This window comes from Euprymna scolopes, chromosome 2 (assembly GCF_053919585.1).
Source record: "Euprymna scolopes isolate OS-2025 chromosome 2, ASM5391958v1, whole genome shotgun sequence".
Lineage (NCBI taxonomy): Eukaryota > Metazoa > Mollusca > Cephalopoda > Sepiida > Sepiolidae > Euprymna > Euprymna scolopes.
The window spans coordinates 4,960,009-4,980,547 of NC_136483.1; the positions used below are offsets into that span (position 1 = coordinate 4,960,009).

General features: G+C 32.4%; 1 protein-coding gene across 1 annotated transcript in view; it reads right to left on the reverse strand.

The window, feature by feature from the left end:
• Positions 1–18,289, reverse strand: part of LOC145241389 (CD109 antigen-like) — a 322,627-nt gene extending 304,338 nt beyond the window's left edge. The window contains exon 1 of the mRNA XM_080104314.1: positions 18,143–18,289. The gene's annotated coding sequence lies outside the window, so the exon portion shown is untranslated. The remainder of the gene's footprint in view (positions 1–18,142) is intronic.
• Between the last annotated feature and the right edge of the window lie 2,250 nt (positions 18,290–20,539).

A 20,539-nucleotide genomic window follows, 5' to 3' on the forward strand; every position in this document is an offset into this window, starting at 1 on the left:
GGTGTCAAACAAGAGACCTAATTTTTCTAAGTTATCTCCCTTGGGCCCTTATTTATTTTCCTATTAATTACTATGGATTAAGTAATTTAAACTAAAATCGTTTCAGAATTTTCGAATATATTGACTCATTATCGATCTTTACAAATGTTCAACTAATACTATTACTCAAATTGAAGAATTAATCAATGCTCATTTGATAGGATATGAAAATATATTATCACATGCTCAACAGCCAAACGTTAGACCTATCGTACGATAGAGCAAATTCTTGTCTATAGTTATATTAATATTCATATGTTCATTTAGATCCTTAAAGCCACACGTATTAGCGTAGTATTTTACTTACGTTTTGTGCTATTTTTTAATTAATTTGTTTTATATCTAATTACTTTATTCATTTATATTGTTTATTTTTTGTTAATCTATAATTTATTCAACTAAGAAAATGGTAGGATTGATCGTGAAGATAATCTTAAATCTGAAAAGAGAATAGAAACCTATTAAAACTTACAATAATCTACATTATATATATATATATATATATATATATATATATATATATATATATAGTCATCCATATACAATACTGTTTCGCTGTTTCACAGTGCGGCTAGACAGCTAACTGCTTCAAGCTAAGATCGAAACCCGACCGTCCAAATGACAGTCAAAGGCTTCTCACCATATACTGCTGGGTGAGTAATGAATTTAACGATGTTCTGACATCGTCCAAATACCTCCGCTCAATTTGTTTAAACAAAGAGCATCGCTTAATACGCTAATGACAGTTTGTATATCACTTCCAAATATGCTCCACCCAATCAAGGCTTCTCACCATATATATATATATATATATATATATATATATATATATATATATATATATATATAGGGGGGGGGCGTAATATTTAAGTTGTTATTTTTAGCGATAACTTTATTACCTGTATTAATTAGCTTTATCGGTCCTTTGTTTGAATCTTGTCATAGTCATTACGCTAATGAGTAGTGGTGACGACGAAATACATATCCGATATATATATATATATATATATATATATATATATATATATATATATATATACTCTTATAATTTGTGTGTGTGTGTGTGTGTGTGTGTGTGTGTGTGTGTGTGTGTGTGTGTGTGTGTGTGTGTGTATTGATATTCATATTAAAAAAAAAATTCTATTTAAAAAGAAAATACAACTTTCTTATAAATGGGCCGAGGAAAATCTAGCTAATTTGTATATTCTTTTAAACATTCATTTTAATTAAATTTAATTAAAGTTTTTCGGTTTTCTTATGGGATGATCATCTTTTGTTAACTTTTACGTGTAATTATATTCATGCAGATATTTTACATGATTTATACTTGCGTAATATTTGCGTTAAAAGTTTATAGTAAACACAAAACTCTTTCCATATACATTTATGTATATGTATAGATTTTAATTTTAAAAAGTTGGCCTACCAAACTTCTCCTAGAGATTTTTGGTCTACTAGCATGAAACTTCATATATAAGGTATTTGAACCCATGCGAAACTTTAGATTTGGGGTTGGCCCGGGAAAATCAATACAAAAGTGTAAAAAAAAAATTTTTAAATGAATATTTCAGGTGAAGGTCGAACGACGAAATCACGAATATGCATGCATAACGCAGTAGCTATTTGTTAATATTCTAATTTTTAGCCTTGCAGTAAACATGTTTTCATAGCTCAGTCATTAACGTCAGAGGCAAAAAATAAATCATAAGCTAAACGTTTGGATTTTGATTCTGGGTGGTGGCGCACGAATCATTTTTTGTAATTTTTTTAAATCATTATTATATATTGGGTCCAATAAAATATAATAAATACGAAATTTGCATTAATCAAAATATAATATTTTAGATTTAAGCGTATTTTGCAACCGGTCAATGACGCCCTGCTAGTATATTATATATATATATATATATATATATACATACCAAGTTAGGTATGTTTATACACATATATATATACCAAGTTGGGTATGTTTTATATATATATATATATATATATATATATATATATATATATATATTTTATTACATTTTCACCCCAAACAAGGCATATTGCCACTTTGGTGTAGGGGGCTACTATCAGGGGCAACAACTACTGGGGTACTATGTAGGGATTTGGGCAGCAAGGTGTCGGTTCACGTTACACTTGAACTTCTGCACGTCAGTACTGTTGGGGAAGCAGGGACCTGGAATGGAATTCCAGAGTCTAGCGGTTCTGGGGAAGAAACTATTGGAGTAAAAAGATCTTTTACATCTAGGGATCTCTACAGTGTGGGGGTGGGATTTAGCAGCCTGTCGGGTTTGTCGAGGGTGCTCACGTCGTGGGGGCACAAGTGATTGCAGTTCGTCAGAGCATTCACCACTAAAATACTTGTAGAAAAGGCAGAGGGATGCAACATTTCGTCGATGGGACAGAGGCTGAAGCTTAGATGCCAGTTCAGGGCCTATCAGGTTTGCGACTCTCTTTTGAACCTTGTCAAGGAGCGAGAGACTAGTAGCAGATGCACCAGCCCAGATGTGGCAGCAATACTCCATACATGGGCGAATGGTGGCCTTATAGAGGTACAGGATACTTTCGGGTGTTAGTAGTTTTCTAGCACGGTAGAGAGAGCCCACCTTTCTTGCAGCGGCCCTGGCAATGCCTTCAATGTAATTGTTCCAACTCATGTTTCCTGTGAACGTTAGGCCAAGGAGTTTGAAAGATGGACTCTCAGATAAAGAGTCGTTGGCCATTGCTATGGGTGGTAGAGAGGGTTTCTTGTAATTATTGAATGAAACTAGTTTAGTCTTGGCAGCATTGAACGCGACCAACCACTTTTGTCCCCATTCCACTACAGATTGGAGGTCTTCCTCTAGTGTTTCTGCCATTTCTTTAGAAATGTGTTCATTCGTCTTCCTGTCGTGTCTGCCATAGAGTGTAGTGTCATCAGCATATATACCCATCTCAGAGGCAATGTTGTCGGGGAGGTCATTTATGAATATCAGGAACAATAGAGGTCCAAGGATAGAACCCTGGGGTACCCCCGCATTTATATCATATTGTTTAGATGTACGACCGTCGAGGACGACCTGGATTTTTCTCTTATCTAAGAAGGATTTAATTATGTTAAGTATTCTACCAGTGATACCGTATGATCTGATTTTACTGAGGAGACCCTCATGCCATACCCTGTCAAAAGCCTTAGATATATCTAGAGCTACCGCTCTGCCCTCCCCCGCTTTGTCCAGTGAATGGTATATACGTTCAGAGATCACAGTGAGGATGTCTGCTGTGGAACGGGCTTGTCTAAATCCATATTGTTTGTCAGTCAGTAGTTTAGCATCTGTAAGATGATGGACTGGAGCATGGTTAATTATGGTCTCAAATATATATATATATATATATATATATATATATATATATATATATATATATATATATACAAGTTAGGTATGTTTATATATATATATATATATATATATATATATATATAAAGTTAGGTATGTTTATATATATATATATATATATATAAAGTTAGGTATGTTTATATATATATATATATATATATATATATATATATATATATATATATATATATATATATATATATATAAAGTTAGGTATGTTTATATATATTTATATTTGTATGTACAAGATTCACTCCTAAACTGGTTAACCGATCAGTATAAATCTGGAAACAAAACTGGTACACGTAATGGACGCAAACGTGGGCTTTATTTATTTCAATTTAGTTTTATGCAAGGTGATAAAACGGGTGAAAGCCCTTCCTGAAAGTCAAGTACCTACTACTGAATATTTCAGAAATTTCAGTTTTTTTAGAGAACATAGCGTTTTACAGGGAATAATATCGACATAAGCTCCCGTTTGAAAAATCAAATTTAATGCAAATCTGATATGTAAGAATTTGCAAATGAGAGACTGTGCCTATATTATGCAACCCTTTTAAAAACGCCTGTTTCGAAGGTCATAATGACCAGTTAATTAATTTAGGAGTGATTGATATATATAAACATATAAACATACTTAACTTTTTATATGAAGAGATATTCACAACAGCCTACTTTATATAGAATCAAAGCATATATATATATATATATATATATATATATATATATATATATATACAGACAGACTGTTACGCTGTATCACAGATCTTCGGTGCGGCTAGACTAGCACTCGGCCCGAGTCAGGAATCGAACCTACAACCATCTGCCTGATAGCTGAAAGTTCTAACCTCTGACACACAGCATTTAATCAATTGTGTATTTAAACATTTGATCGCTGCTTTTACAGTTCTCGATTCGTTCATTTATTAACAAACAAAAAGCTTCGCATAACGCCATGAAAGCTGCAGGCAAGGTCATTTACGAGAGTGTTCTACGCAAGAAGGTAGCGCCTTGCATTTAGTCATGAACAGACGGACTGTCTAGTAGTACACAGCTCTTCAGTGCGGCTAGCCTATCACCCACCCGTATATATATATATATATATATATAATATATTATATATATATTATATATATATATAATATATTATATATATATTATTTAAATATATATATTATATAAATATATTGCATATATATATATATATATTATAGATATATATATTATATAGATATATATATATATATATTATATATATAAATATTATATATATATTATATAAAATATATATTGTATATATATATTATATATATCATATAAATACATATATTATATATATTATATATATTATATATAAATTATATATATATATTATACATATATATTATATATATAAATTATATATATTATATATATATTATATACATATATATATTATATATATTATATATATTATATATATATCTATTATATATATATATTATATATATTATATATATATTATATATTATATATATCATATATCTGTTATATATATATTATATATATTATATATGTATTATTATATATATTATATATATATTATATTATATATATTATTATATATATTATATATACTATATATATATTATATATATATCATATACATATTATATTATATATATTATTATATATATTATATATATACTATATATATATTATATATATATATCATATATATATTATATATATTACTATATATATTTTATATATTATATATATTATATATATATTATATATAGAATATATATATATTATATATTATATATATAATATATATATATTATATACATATATCATATATATATATTATATATATTATATATATTGTATATATATATTATATATATATATTGTATATAAAATATATATATATATAATATATATATATTATATACATATATTGTATATAAAATATATATATAATATATATATATTATATATATAATATATATATTATATATGTATTATATATATTATATATATTGTATATATATATTATATATATAATATATATTATATATATATATATATTTTATATATATATTTTATATATATATATATAATATATATATATTATATATATATATATATATATATTTTATATATATATATATATAATATATATATATTATATATATATATATATATATATATATATATATATATATCCAACTCTGTCGTAAGGACTCTGGCAGACATATGCACGGACATTCGTAACACCCTTCCCCTGATTAGAGAAACAAACCTAGAAACGGACGATCAAGCCTTTATGTGCTTTAGACTTAACATACAACATAACAACAGCTACTTTTATTTTCTCTACTGCTCTCCCCCGACCCAGGACTGCACCATAATAAACAAAGTCTCTGACAGCATAGACATAGCACTCTCCCTCGACACTAGCGCACAAGTACATGTATTTGGTGACGTTAATGTTCACCAAATAAATTGGCTTGGATTCTCTACTCACACAGATGCAGCGGGCAGCACAACACATAGCTTCGCTATATCTCACTCCCTATACCAAAATGTTACGTTTCCAACCCGTTTCCTTGACCAGCTAGAACAACACGTATCACTTCTAGATCTGTTTCTGACTACAGTTTCCGAGGAGTGTAAAACAAATGCTGACAGCCCACTCGGGAACGCTGATCATGCAGTGATAATGGTCGAAATCGCCCTAAACTCTAGAGCCAAAAGTGAAGAGCCAGTGCTCAAAACAACGAGATATTATAAAAAGGCTGACTGGGAAGCCATCAGAGATCTTATCAGAGATGCCCCATGGGGAAATATTTTTCTCTTCCTGCTGAACAGTGCGCAAATGAGACCACTGAATGGTTCAAAACGGCAATTGAAGCACATGTTCCCATGCGGAAATTTTATAGCAAGCCCCACTCTCCCCAATGGCTTACTTCTACTTGCGCAACTGTCATTGCTCAAAGGCAGCATGTATACCGCAGATTCAACCGACATAAGCCCAGTTCAAACAGACAGAAGGATATAGAAGCTAGAAGAAAGAAATAGCGACAGCTAAGAGAGAATTTACGGAAACCACTAAAAAACGCATCGAAGCACAAAAATTAGGAAATCGTGACTTCTGGAAAATCTACAACAGTGTAGTAAATAATGGGCAATCAACAATTCCTCCACTAACCAACAATCACGAGGTTGTTTGCTCAGCAACCGAGAAGGCTAATATGCTTGCCAGCCGGTTTGCCTCCAACTCCACACTGGACCCTGCCAACCACCCCCTGCCTGACTTTCCTTTGTGGAAAGACGCCACGCTAGACGATCTAAAAATCACCCCTGCTCAGGTACATGCTATCATGAAAAACCTTGACACTTCAAAAGCATGTGGACCTGATCTCATCCCAGCTGTGCTATTAAAAAAGTGCTCAGCCGAAGTAGCTCCAGTTCTCTCCAAACTCTACAACAAATGCCTTAATGGCTCTTGCTTTCCGGCCTGTTGGAAAACTGCTCCTGTGGTACCAGTATTCAAGAATTCTGGCGAAAGAACTGACCCATCAAATTATCGCCCCATAAGCCTCCTCCCACTTTTCGCCAAAATATTTGAGACCATAATTAACCATGCTCTAGTCCGGCACCTTACAGATGCTAAACTTCTGACTGACAAACAATATGGATTTAGTCAAGCCCGTTCCACAGCTGACATCCTCACTGTAATCTCTGAACGTATATACCATTCACTGGACAAAGCGGGGGAGGACAGAGCGATAGCTCTAGATATATCTAAGGCTTTTGACAGTGTATGGCATGAGAGTCTCCTCAGGAAAATTAAATCATACGGTATCACTGGTAGAATACTTAACATAATTAAATCCTTCTTAGATAAGAGAAAAATCCAGGTTGTCCTCGAGGGTCGTACATCTAAACAGTGTGATATAAATGCGGGAGTGCCTAAGGGGTCTATCCTTGGACCTCTATTGTTCCTAATGTTTATTAATGACCTCCCCGACAAAACTGCCTCTGAGATGGGTATATATGCTGATGACACTACACTCTATAACAGGCACGACAGGAAAACAAATGAACACATAACTAAAGAAATGGCAAAAACATCAGAGTCAATCTCTAGTGGAATGGGACAAAAATGGATGGTCACATTCAATGCTGCCAAAACTAAACTGGTTTCCTTCAATAATTACAAGAAACCTCCTCTGCCACCAATAGCAATGGCCAGTGACTCCCTGTCTGAGAGTACATCTTTCAAACTGCATGGCCTAACGTTCACAGGAAACATGAGTTGGAACAATTATATTGAAAACATTGCCAGGGCCGCTGCGAAGAAGGTAGGCTCTCTCTACCGTGCTAGAAAACTACTGACACCTGAAAGTATCCTGTACCTCTATAAGGCCACCATTCGCCCATGTATGGAGTATTGCTGTCACATTTGGGCTGGTGCATCTGCTGGTAGTCTCTCGCTCCTAGACAAGGTTCAAAAGAGTCGCCAATCTGATAGGCCCAGAACTGGCATCTAAGCTTCAGCCTCTGTCCCATCGACGAAATGTTGTATCCCTCCGCCTGTTCTACAAGTATTTTAATGGCGAATGCTCTGACGAACTGCAGACACTTGTGCCCCCACGACGTAGACACCCTCGACAAACCCGACAGGCAGCTAAATCCCACCCCACACAATAGAGATCCCTACATGTATAAGATCTTTCTACTCCAGTAGTTTCTTCCCCAGAACTGCTAGACTCTGGAATTCCCTGCTCCCCAACTGTACTGACATGCAAAAGTTCAAGTGTAACGTGAACCGACGTCTTGCTGCACAAATCCCAACATAGTGCCCCAGTAGTTGCTGCCCCTGATAGTAGCCCCCTAATGTGCCTTGTTTGGGGTGAAAATGTAATAAAAAAATAAAAAAATAAAATTTATATATATATATATAATATATATATATATTATATATATATTACATACATATTACATATATATTATATATATTATATATATATATTATATATATATATTATATATATATTATATATATATTATATATATATATATAATATATATATATTATATATATATTACATATATATATAGTGTAGATGTGCGCAGAAGCTAATATTAGTGATCTTTTTTTTAGTTGACGTTAGTGTTCTTTGTTTCCGAGTCACAGCTGTATAGAAATTGTCATAGACTCATATTAATGGGTTCAATTTTTTAAATGACACTAACTTAACCCTAACCCCATCTGGCTTGTTTTGAAGAATCAATGCAATATTTAAAGTCCAAACCAACGGCGGATACTGATATTTTGTTTGTTTTTTATCTAACTTCGTGGATGTTATCTATATATTAAAAGGGCATTTGGTTTTTTGTCTGTTTCTCTAGCGAAAAGTATAATGGTATATTCGCATGAGGAAACTGTATACAAGATCCATCTGAAAAGTAACCGACTTATGGATGGTCTTGAACGCATATGACTGAGTAATTCTTGAAACTATTGAGACAATAGACGATAATAGTTGCTTCATCACGACTATTCACATCCGAGAGTTCATGTCTAAAACGATCATCACCATAATGGAATATTGGTTTCGATTCTCGGTGGTGGCGCACGAGTTATTATTATTATTTTTTTTTTTTTTTTACTTTTTAAATCATTACTATACATCACGTCCCATATAATATAATAACAAATACGAAATCTGCATTGCATTAATCAAAATATCATATTAAGCGTATTTTACAACCGGGCAATGCCGGACGCCCTGCCAGTATATATATATATATATATATATATATATATATATATATATATATATATATATATATATATATATATATATATATATGAAATGAAGTAAGAATTACAGTTAAGGTTACCAAAATAATCCAAGATGGCAAAACTAGAGTATACAGGGTGTTTCAAAAGTCTTGGGAACATTACTAGTTATTAAAAATCGTTATGTTCCCAAGACTTTTGAAACACCTTGTATTATAAATATTGAAGAGTTAATATTTATAAAGTAATCTTAACCAGCTGTAAAAGCTCGATAAATCCAAATAGGAAATGTGTAAAGTCGCTCAGATTTATCAAAATTAAATCAAAATAATATTCATGCTGATGTGTCAATATTTGCTTCTGACTAGCCAATTTTATTACTTTATCATGCTATTTGCTATAAAAACGCACTTAGCTTGAGTTAATTTCAGAAAGTACTTACGCCGGTTCAGCAGATTGGTAATATCAAAAAGTTATATTTATATGTTTGTGTGTGGGGGGGATAGGTTCACTCCTAAACAAATTCATCGATCAGTATGAATATGGGAACACAGCTGATAGGCATAAGGTTAATTAAGATTTGTGCAAATTGGGCAAAAGGTATTATTTGTATGTTTACATTAAATATAACACTATTGATTAATCGAAATTGCATATAAGATTAAATAACTAATTAGATTTCTACAATCTACTTTATATGTTGTCTTACTGCTATGGTTCAAGTGGCCTTCGACAGTAACAATGCTCTTTGTTTATTTTCATTACAATTACATTTTTATAAATGTTAGCGATTATCTCGGTCTCCTGTGATGTTCGTTTGTGCGCAGTTTTACATTTCTATAACTTATGTATTATTAATTACATTTCTATAACTTAAGTATTATTAATTTAACTGACTTTTATTTAAACTTTCAGAAAAAAATCCAATTCAATGTCAATTACTCCATGACAAAATTTTACAACAAATGCCTTAATGAATCTTGCTTTCCTGACTGCTGGAAAACTGCTTCTGTTTACAAAAATTCTGGTGAAAGAACTGCCCCATTAAATTATCGCTCCATTAGCCTCCTCCCACTTTTCGCCAAAATATTTGAGTCCACAATTAAACAAGCTCTAGTTTATCACCTTACAGCTGCTAAATTGCTGATCGACCAACAATATCGATTTAGGCAAGTCCGTTCTACAGATATCCTAACTGTAATCTCTGAACGTATACACCATACGCTGGACAAAGCAGATGAGGGTAGATCGTTAGCCCTAGATATATCTGGCTTTTGACAGGATATGTCACGATGGTCTTCTCATGACAATCAGATCATATGGTATCACTGGACGAATATTTAACATAATAAAATTCTTCTTAAGTAAGAGAAGAATCTAGGTTGTTCTCGACGGTCGTACATCTAAACAATATGATATAAATGCGAGTGTACCTCAGGGATCTATCTTTGAACCTTTATTATTCATAATATATATACAAATGACCTCCCTGATAAAATTGTCTCTGAGATGGATATATTTGCTGATGGCACCACGCTCAATAACAGGGACGAGGGGGAAAACAAATGAACGCATATCTAAGGAAATGGCAGAAAGACAAAAGGAAGGCCTTCAATCTGTAGTGGAATTGGGACAAAAATGGATAGTTACATTCAATGTTGCCAAGACTAAGCTTGTTTCCTTCAATAATTACGAGAAACCTTCTCAACCATCAATAGCTATGGCTAAAGATGCACTACCTGACAGCGCTTAACGTTCACAAGGAACATGAACTGGAATAGATACATTGAGAGCATTGCCAAAGCCGCTGCGACGAAGGTGGGTTCTCTCCACCATGCTAGAAAGTTACTTACGCCTGAAAGTATCCTGTATCTCTACAAGACCACCATTCATCCATATATGGAGTACTGTTGTCACATTTGGGCTGGTGCATCTGCTACTAGTCTCTCGCCCCTGGACAGGGTTCAAAAGACAGTCGCCAACTTGATAGGTCCTGAACTGTCACCTAGATTCAACCTGTCCAATCAACGAAATGTTGCATCCCTCTGCCTGTTCTACAAGTATTTATGGTGGATGCTCCGACAAACTACAAGCCCTTGTAACTCCTCGACGTAAATGCCTCCGACAAACCCGACAAACCTATATCTAAAATTTCAATTGTTTATACCCCAATTGGCGGAGGAGTTTGGTAGAGTTCTCAAAGGTCAAATCGTTGAACTTTGACCCCTTAACAGACAAATTTCTGGCTGCAAAACGGATTACAAAGATTTTCCCAAATCTCAGTACCATGTATATCAAATTTCGAGTCTGTAGACTTAAAATTGACAGAGTTATTGCGTAGGGAAATGTACACACATACACAGACAGACACACAGACAGACACGTTCACTTTTATAGATATACTAGCATGGGTGCCGGGCATTGCCCGGGTGTTTGGAGGTGTATGTTGAGCAAAAAGAAAACGGCCAATTTTTTAAACTTTGACCCCTATTATGACCCCTTAACATTTATAGTTTTGGGCTCAAGTCAAGTTATTAAGTTAGATCCATGTCCAAGGAATCTATATCTAAAATTTCAAGTGTTTAGACCCCAACTTGTCGGAGGAGTTTGGTAGAGTTCTCAAAGGTCAAATCGTTGAACTTTGACCCCTTAACAGACAAATTTTTGACCAAAAACTGATCACATCAATTTTCCCAAATCTCAGTACTCTGTATATCAAATTTCGAGTCTGTAGACTAAACATTGACAGAGTTATTGCGTAGGGAAATGTACACAGACACACAGACACACAGACACGTTCACTTTTATAGATATACTAGCATGGGTGCCCGGCGTTGCCCGGGTGTTTAGAGGTGTATGCTGAGCAAAAAAAAAAGGGGGGTAATTTTTTAAACTTTGACCCCTATTATGACCCCTGAAAATTTATTGTTTTGGCCTCAAATCAAGTTATTACGTTAGATCCATGTCCACGGAACCTATATCTAAAATTTCAAGGGTGTAGACCCAAAATTGTCGGAGGAGTTTGGTAGAGTTCTTAAAGGTCAAATCGTTGAAATTTGACCCCTTAACAGCCAAATTTCTGGCTGGCACCCGTCACATCGATTTTCCCAAATCTCAGTACCCGGTATTTCAAATTTCGAGTCTATAGACTAAAAATTGACAGAGTTATTGCGTAGGGAAATGTACACAGACACACAGACACACAGACAGACACGTTCACTTTTATAGATATATAGATAAATTGCTTGGAACGGTTTTAGTTCTGTTATTTTTGTATATTATTTTGGTGTGGAATCACCATTCCATTTATCATGCATGATTATGTAGCGTATAATTATACTAGTGTCATACAAGTGCTATATGATCATGCAACATATAATTATACAATATGAAACACTAAGATAAAGAGTTATAGTTACATGACCGATATGTTATACTTCCGGTGCACTGTGAGTCATGGAATACTTTAATGGACGAAGGAACTCATACAGTATCTTAGTATGACGTCATTATTGTTGTTTTTCATTATTTTGTTATACGTTTAACATTGGTGTAGCAGATGTCGTTTGATTTTGCTTGCATTTTACGTAAGTTTATTACATCTGTGTATTTATTATAACTTGTTTGTAACTTTTGTGCATTTGGGTTTATATTAACTATAAAAAGTGTTGTTTTTATTGATATGTTGTGTGTTTATAGAGTCAATATGAAGTTTCATTTGTTGGTCTACTATTTTATTTGTTGGATTGCTGTTTATTAGGGTTCGATCTGTGTTACTCCTTATAAAATGCAATGCTGTTAATGCTACTTTCTATTTGAGCGACATTCGTTGTAAACATTTAGGAGGTTAAAGTTATTATTTGTAGTTTTATTATGTTAATAGTATGTATTTATTAGCAGTTTGCTGTTGTTGTTTTTTTAATTTTAAAACGAGATAGTTTTCTAGCGCTTTTTTATGTGATTCTTTTGTTATGAACATATCATCCAATTATCTGACGTACACATTATTTTGGTGCATATTCTATTTTTGATGTGGACCATGTAGTATTCGGAAATAAAGGTGAAACTAATGTTGATCCTATCCAAACTATGTCGGCGTATCAATCGACCCCACTTTTTTTTTTCGAATACTATATGGTTCACATCAAAATAAAATATTCACCGTACTAATGTCAAGATCACTATATACGCTGTATAATTGAATGACATCTTCATAAAAATAAAATCATATAAAATTATGTCAAGCAAACACTAAAATAACACCCCGTTTGAAAATTTATTCATTAATTAAACATCAACAACAAAATACTATTCTTCTGGAAATTAATAGATTCATCTAAATGCATAACATCAAAACAAAACAAAATAATAACTCTAAACTTCTACTATTCATAACGAATGTTACTCAAATAGAAAATAGCATTAGCCATTGTGCATACAACATTTCTTCATCACGCACCGTATTTTATAAAGAACACAGTAACGTTGAACAAACCCTAATAACCAACAATGTCTCAAATGAAATTGTAGACCAACAAATGAAACTTCATATCTGCTCTATACACATAAAAATAACAACAAAAACATTTTTCATATTTAATATAAAAACAACTACACGACATTTACAAGCAAAATAAGCAAGTTAAAGCAAATAAAATGGATAGATTTAATAACGTTTTAGATGCATTACCTGGAAATACTTCGTTCAAACTCCTCGGCTTAAGGCTCACAGGGAACATGAGTTGGAACAGATACATCGAGAGCATTACCAAGACTGCTGCGAAGAAGGTGCTAGAAAGTTACTTACGCCTGAAAGTATCCCGTACCTCAAATAGTTTCTTCTCCAGAACTGCTAGACTTTGGAATTCCCTTCCGGGTTCCTGCTTCCCCAATTGTACTGGCATGCGGAAGTTTAAATCTAGTGTGAACAGACATCTTGATGCTCAACTCCCTGCATAGTATCCTTCCAACTTATGTCTCTGATAGTAGTCCCCTACATCAAAGTGGCATTATGTTTTGTTTGGGGGTGAAAACGGAATTTAAAAAAATCGAATGATTAGCTAAACCAAATGTTAAACGTCTAGCAAGAACGCGGACAAAGGCATTTTATGCGTTCAATCTATTTAAGGAATGCACCGCGCATGCAACTGCAACATATTATGTTTCTGAATTTTTGGTTATTCGTATTTTTTTGGATTCTTCGGACTGCTGATCTAATTTTGAGTGTTATTTTCACAACGTTTAGGACGATATAACTTTCGAACTTATTCAGATGTACCTTGCCGAACTTGGGAATGTTTCTGTAAAACTCGGGAATCTGCACAAGGGCCCGTGGCACAGTGGTTAGAATACTTGGAAAAATCATTTGTAAAGAGTAATATTCTCCTGAAGGTTGACGGTTCACTCCTCAGTGTGGGCGATCGAAAAATACAATTACAAATTACTTAAGACCTCTATCTAGTCATGGCTGATGGAATTAGAGCGTGATACTCCCTTGACGTAACTAAAGGGTTCCGTTCGAAATTCCGTGCAGATTCCCGAGTTTTACCGAAACATTCCCGAGTTTGATAAGTTACACTTGAAGATCAGAGGTTACATTAACCGAAACGTTGTGAAAATAACACTCAAGATGAAAACACCATAATAATAACAATAATAATACGAATTACAACATGTTCTTTATATCATACTAGCGGATGTACCCGGCGTTGCCCGGTATTAATTGTAACGTTGAATACCTTTAAAAAATGAAGTAAAAAAAAACGTAAAGAAACTGAGACGTGTGTATGCGAGTATTATGGGGTTTTTTTTCTAAACCGTTTGTAAGTAAAAAATAAAGAAGCTGAGATCATAAACTAAAGGCAGTGAGTTAAGTACGATAACCATTAGACCAGTGTGACACGACTTTAAAAGGTGTTTTCAAACTACTTATTCTTAACATAAGTAAACTGTAATGTGAACTATTCACGCATGCGCATTCGTGAAACAGTTAATAAATAGATAATAATCCGATGAGTACCACGTACCAATTTTTCAATTTTTACTCCTTAGCAGCCCTTTTTCCGAATGAAAACAGATTAAAGTTTTCCACATGCCTAGATATCCTATATACCAAATTTCAAGTCTGTAGATCTAAAATTCGTTGAGTATATAGGTTGAGAAGTATCCTCACACACACATTCTCACTTTTACAGCTATATAGATAAATACAATGAAATGTCACATAATCACATGCAACAACGTTCCACGCCAAAATTATAAACAAAAATAATTGCAACAAATAATTAAAAATCCTCGGAGCAATCGACATTAAAATCAACACGAACAAAATTGCGTTTAACATGTGCAATTACATTATAAACGTCTTCAACAATTAATTAATAAAAAAAGATAAAACTAATTAAATTAATAAAACTTAATAACAATAACCACTCGTTTTTATCGTCCAATCAAAATTCAAAATGAATAGATTAAATCTAATTTATAAAACTCACTATGTTTGTCTGTCTGTCTGTTTGTCTCCATATTTTCAAACTCTATCTCTTCCGAAACTAAAAGTCGCAGAGAGACGCTATGAGCCTCAAATGATTGGATTTATTATGGGCCATTCTTTTATGGGTCTTTAGCCGGTTAAAATAGTTTTTAAAGAGTAAAAAAGGGGTAAAAAATGAAAACTCTTTATACATTTTGTACATTAATCTTAGTTTATTTTAAATCAGTCCATATGCGTGTTAACATTGGTACAGTGGTAACGTCACCAGCTTTGAATGATACAGTGTTGTTTTCGGTTTCAATTCCAACTGATAACACACAAATGCTTTTTTTTTTTTAACTTTTGAAATCATGACTCTATAATAATATATACGAAATCTGGACGAATTAAAATATCATATTTAAGCGTATTTTACGACTGACCCCCCCCCCCGGCAATATTTTTTAATAAACAACGACATACCTCACCTAATAACGATCGCGAAGATCGAAAGCGATCATTCAACAACATTTGACCCGTACTAAAATAATTACCCCTGCCCTGCTACTTGGAAGATCGCTCGATGATACTAATGAAATTATTTTTTAACTCCGTAATTTGTAACTAAATTTGCTATATAAATAATTATTGGAGTGCTCAATAATTAAGAAATCTAAAAAATAAAAGTGTAATATTTATTTATATATTTATTACAGAAGATCAGTACATCATCGATGCCGTTGATCTCAAATCCAAACGGGGCCTTTAGTTGATTTCTTATGTTGAACTCTCATCAGCCTCTGTTTATGCTTTAGGTTATATTTAGACAGACTTAAACAGAAAATGATGAGAGTCCGACATAGAAAACCAACTGTATGTCCCTCTTGATTGGATTTGAAACCTACAGTACCGATGTAGTCCTAACTTTATGTTTATATATATATATATATATATATATATATATATATATATATATATATATATATAGTTAGTTAGTTAGTTAGTTAGTTATAAAATATATATGGCGATTAAGCTACACTGAATATTCTGCGTTTCATCCACTCTAGGATTCTTCAGGCTTATGCGCGAATTTTGTGGTTGTCTGCCCTTTTTATACACGCACCTTCTATTGAGATTTCAATAGCCTGAAGAATCATAGAGTGGATGAAACGCAGAATATTCAGTGTAGCTTAATCGCCATATACTTTTTATAACTACCTAACTAGCTCTACCTACGTATTGAGCACTTTTGAAGTAAATACTTAAAGTTTTCGCATAAATTTATACTTTCGTATATTAATTTTATGTGAGTAAATGAAGTAGTTATATATATATATATATATATATATATATATATATATATATATATATATATATATATATATGAAATTTATTTATACAAACATTGATGGCTACATATGTGCATACATGTTTCTGTAATCACCCGCGTTGGGGGATTACGTCTTCGGGCCAAGAATTATCGTCGAGAACTCTTGGCCTGAAGACGTAATCCCCCAACGCGGGTGATTACAGAAACATGTATGCACATATGTAGCCATCAATGTTTGTATAAATAAATTTCATATACCTACTCTGTTTACTCATTGAGCACTCTTTGGTAGACACGTGTTGTTTCATTGGATGTACTTCTAGGAAACTAAACTCTACTGGCTAAATATATATATATATATATATATATATATGTGTGTGTGTGTGTGTGTGTGTGTGTGTGTGTGTGTGTGTGTGTGTGTGTGTGTGTATGCGCGCGTTTGCGTGTATATATATATATATATATATATATACATCATTAGATATTATTTAAGAGGGTATTTGCGCCATAAAGGGTTTATAATGAAGCAAGAATTGCGCAATATTGAACACTACTTCACTTAACTCATTATTGGTAAGATGGGACACAGAATAACCAAAAGATATGCTGGGATAAAATGAAGAAGAAAGTTGCCGACCCGCTGCTTTGAAACTGATTATTTTACGCACGGTCGGCGAGAAAGTAAATGAACAGGTAGTTTCAATTTCCAAGTTTAATCACCTGTTATTCCTAAATAGTCACTCATCGTAGTACTGGCCAAGCTTAACCTTGTTTAACTTGAGATTCATGCAAAATCTAGCTGAAACTTCTTTATTGCTATATACTAGAAAGCATGCGTCCCTGAACACAAATATATACGATTAGTATGCACATCTGGCATTGCCCAGGAATAAATGACTTATTCTGTGTACTTGTACTCACAGCCAGGAACGTTCTATCACTATTTTTATTGTTTTGATATAAAAGAAAGATTTAAATTCCTTCCTGTTTTATAGATGTTCAGCGCGAATGCAGACCCCACGATATTTGAAACGGTGATACTAAGATTAAAGGTGTTAACGACGCGTAAATATTGATGGAACGTTTTCAAATCCGTTTAATTTCAGGTAAAAACGACTTACCTTCTGTTAGCACAGTGAAGCACTGGCAATAGCACTAGCCGCAACTCTTCGAGTTGATTTTTGATTTTAAATTGACAAATCGAACTTACAATGATGGCCTCTCTTTGCGTCAAAGGAGAGGAATAATGGAGAGAATTGATTCTAAACGACTTCTTTTATGCGAAAAAGAAAAAAAAAACAGAACTTCTTTATATGAACGGGTACCATCCGGAGGGGAGCATGCCTGGCATATAAATCAGGCGATTCCATTATGTTCGATTTAGCAGTGGACCTTTAATAGATGTCGTCAATTCTCAAGCGTGATTTGATTTGGCGATGAGTTAGGAAAAGTTCAAAGGCTTTTCGCCAACTGCTCGGTCCATTGTCTCTATAAGGTCATCCTGGCTGCGATAGATAAAAAAAAATCTTTTTCGAAAACTGTTTTTTTTTTTTTTGTTTTTTTTTTTTGCTTCGTGCCAAAACCTTCGCACTAGTTTATAACTGTAGGTAGTTATATTATTTCACTTGAAATTCCAGAACCAGGTATAGGTAATTGTTGTTTGTTTGTTTGTTTGTTTTTTTGTTCAGTTTTGTGATGAATTGAATCGTTCCAGTTTAGAACACATTTTCTCTAAAGAGTGTAGTTAATAGACACATTCCATCGGTATATATATATATATATATATATATATATATATATATATATATATATATATATATATATATATATATATATATATATATATACTTATTTATTGTTATATGAACATGCTCACATCCCGCTGCTACAAATAGCCACTTGTTTCAATCAAACAACAGATATCATCAGGCAGCGACTTGACTACTCAAAAGTTCAATGAATAATGGATTTTTATTTTAGGTAGGAACTCTTTAAAAGTTGGAGTTAAAAAACTTAAAACACAGAACTTTAATTATAAGATGTAAAGAGGGAGGGGCAATTTAAATAAAGTTAAAAGATTATAATGGAGAGAGAGTGATTAAAAAAAGAAATAGAGAAAGAAAATAAATAGAGAAAGAAAATAGAGAGAAAAATATATATATAATATGGAGAGGAAAAGAAAAAAGATATAAATGGTTATTATAAAGAGAATAAGGACTAGAAGGGAAAGGAAAGAATGATGAGATCTAGTTAAAGAGAGAAAGAGAGAAAGAGAGAAAGTAAGAATTTGACAGTATATAGAAAAAGAAAAAGATCTGCGTGTCAACCAATTTATGAACAATTATACAATTCAGTAATGAGACGTTATTACAAATACAAACAGAAAATACAATCTAAGCATTAGAAATGAACATGTCAAAAAAGACTGCGAACATAAATATTAGTAGATTATTATTTATAATTATTAGTCCTATTTAATTTATTTAATCCCCTCTTATGGCTAAATATGTTATATTAAAAAGATAATAAATATTAATTTTATTCTTTTTTTTATTACTATTATTTTTATTATTACTATTATTATTATTATTAATAATAATAATAATTTTAATATTGTTTTATCATTATTATTTTCTTTTATTTATATATTTATTTAATAAAAACGCGAAAACTTTAAGCTTATATCATTTAGTATAAAGGGCTTAATTAATTGTAGACGTATGTTTGAACTGCGTTGATATTACTCGTGGACGTATGTGAGATGATAAATATGTTGGTTGGATACATTGGCTGTCTTTTTTGACATGTTCATTTCTAACGCTTAGATTGTATTTTCTGTTTGTATTTGTAATAATGTCTCATTACTGAATTGTATAATTGTTCATAAATTGGTTGACACGCAGATCTTTTTCTTTTTCTATATACTGTCAAATTCTTACTTTCTCTCTTTCTCTCTTTAACTAGATCTCATCATTCTTTCTTTTCCCTTCTAGTCCTTATTCTCTTTATAATAACCATTTATATCTTTTTTCTTTTCCTCTCCATATTATATATATATTTTTTCTCTCTATTTTCTTTCTCTATTTATTTTCTTTCTCTATTTCTTTTTTTAATCACTCTCTCTCCATTATAATCTTTTAACTTTATCTAAATTTCCCCTCCCTCTTTACATCTTATAATTAAAGTTCTTTGTTTTAAGTTTTTTAACTCCAACTTTTAAAGAGTTCCTACCTAAAATAAAAATCCATTATTCATTGAACTTTTGAATAGTCAAGTCGCTGCCTGATGATATCTGTTGTTTGATTGAAACAAGTGGCTATTTGTAGCAGCGGGATGTGAGCATGTTTATATAACAATAAATAAGTATTATCAGCTCTTTTTATTGAGCACTATCTAACAACCTCGTTGAATTCATTAGTCCATTACTTTTAAATATTAAAAAAAACTCGAGTATATATATATATATATATATATATATATATATATATATATATATATTGGCTTTGTTGTGTTCCTTC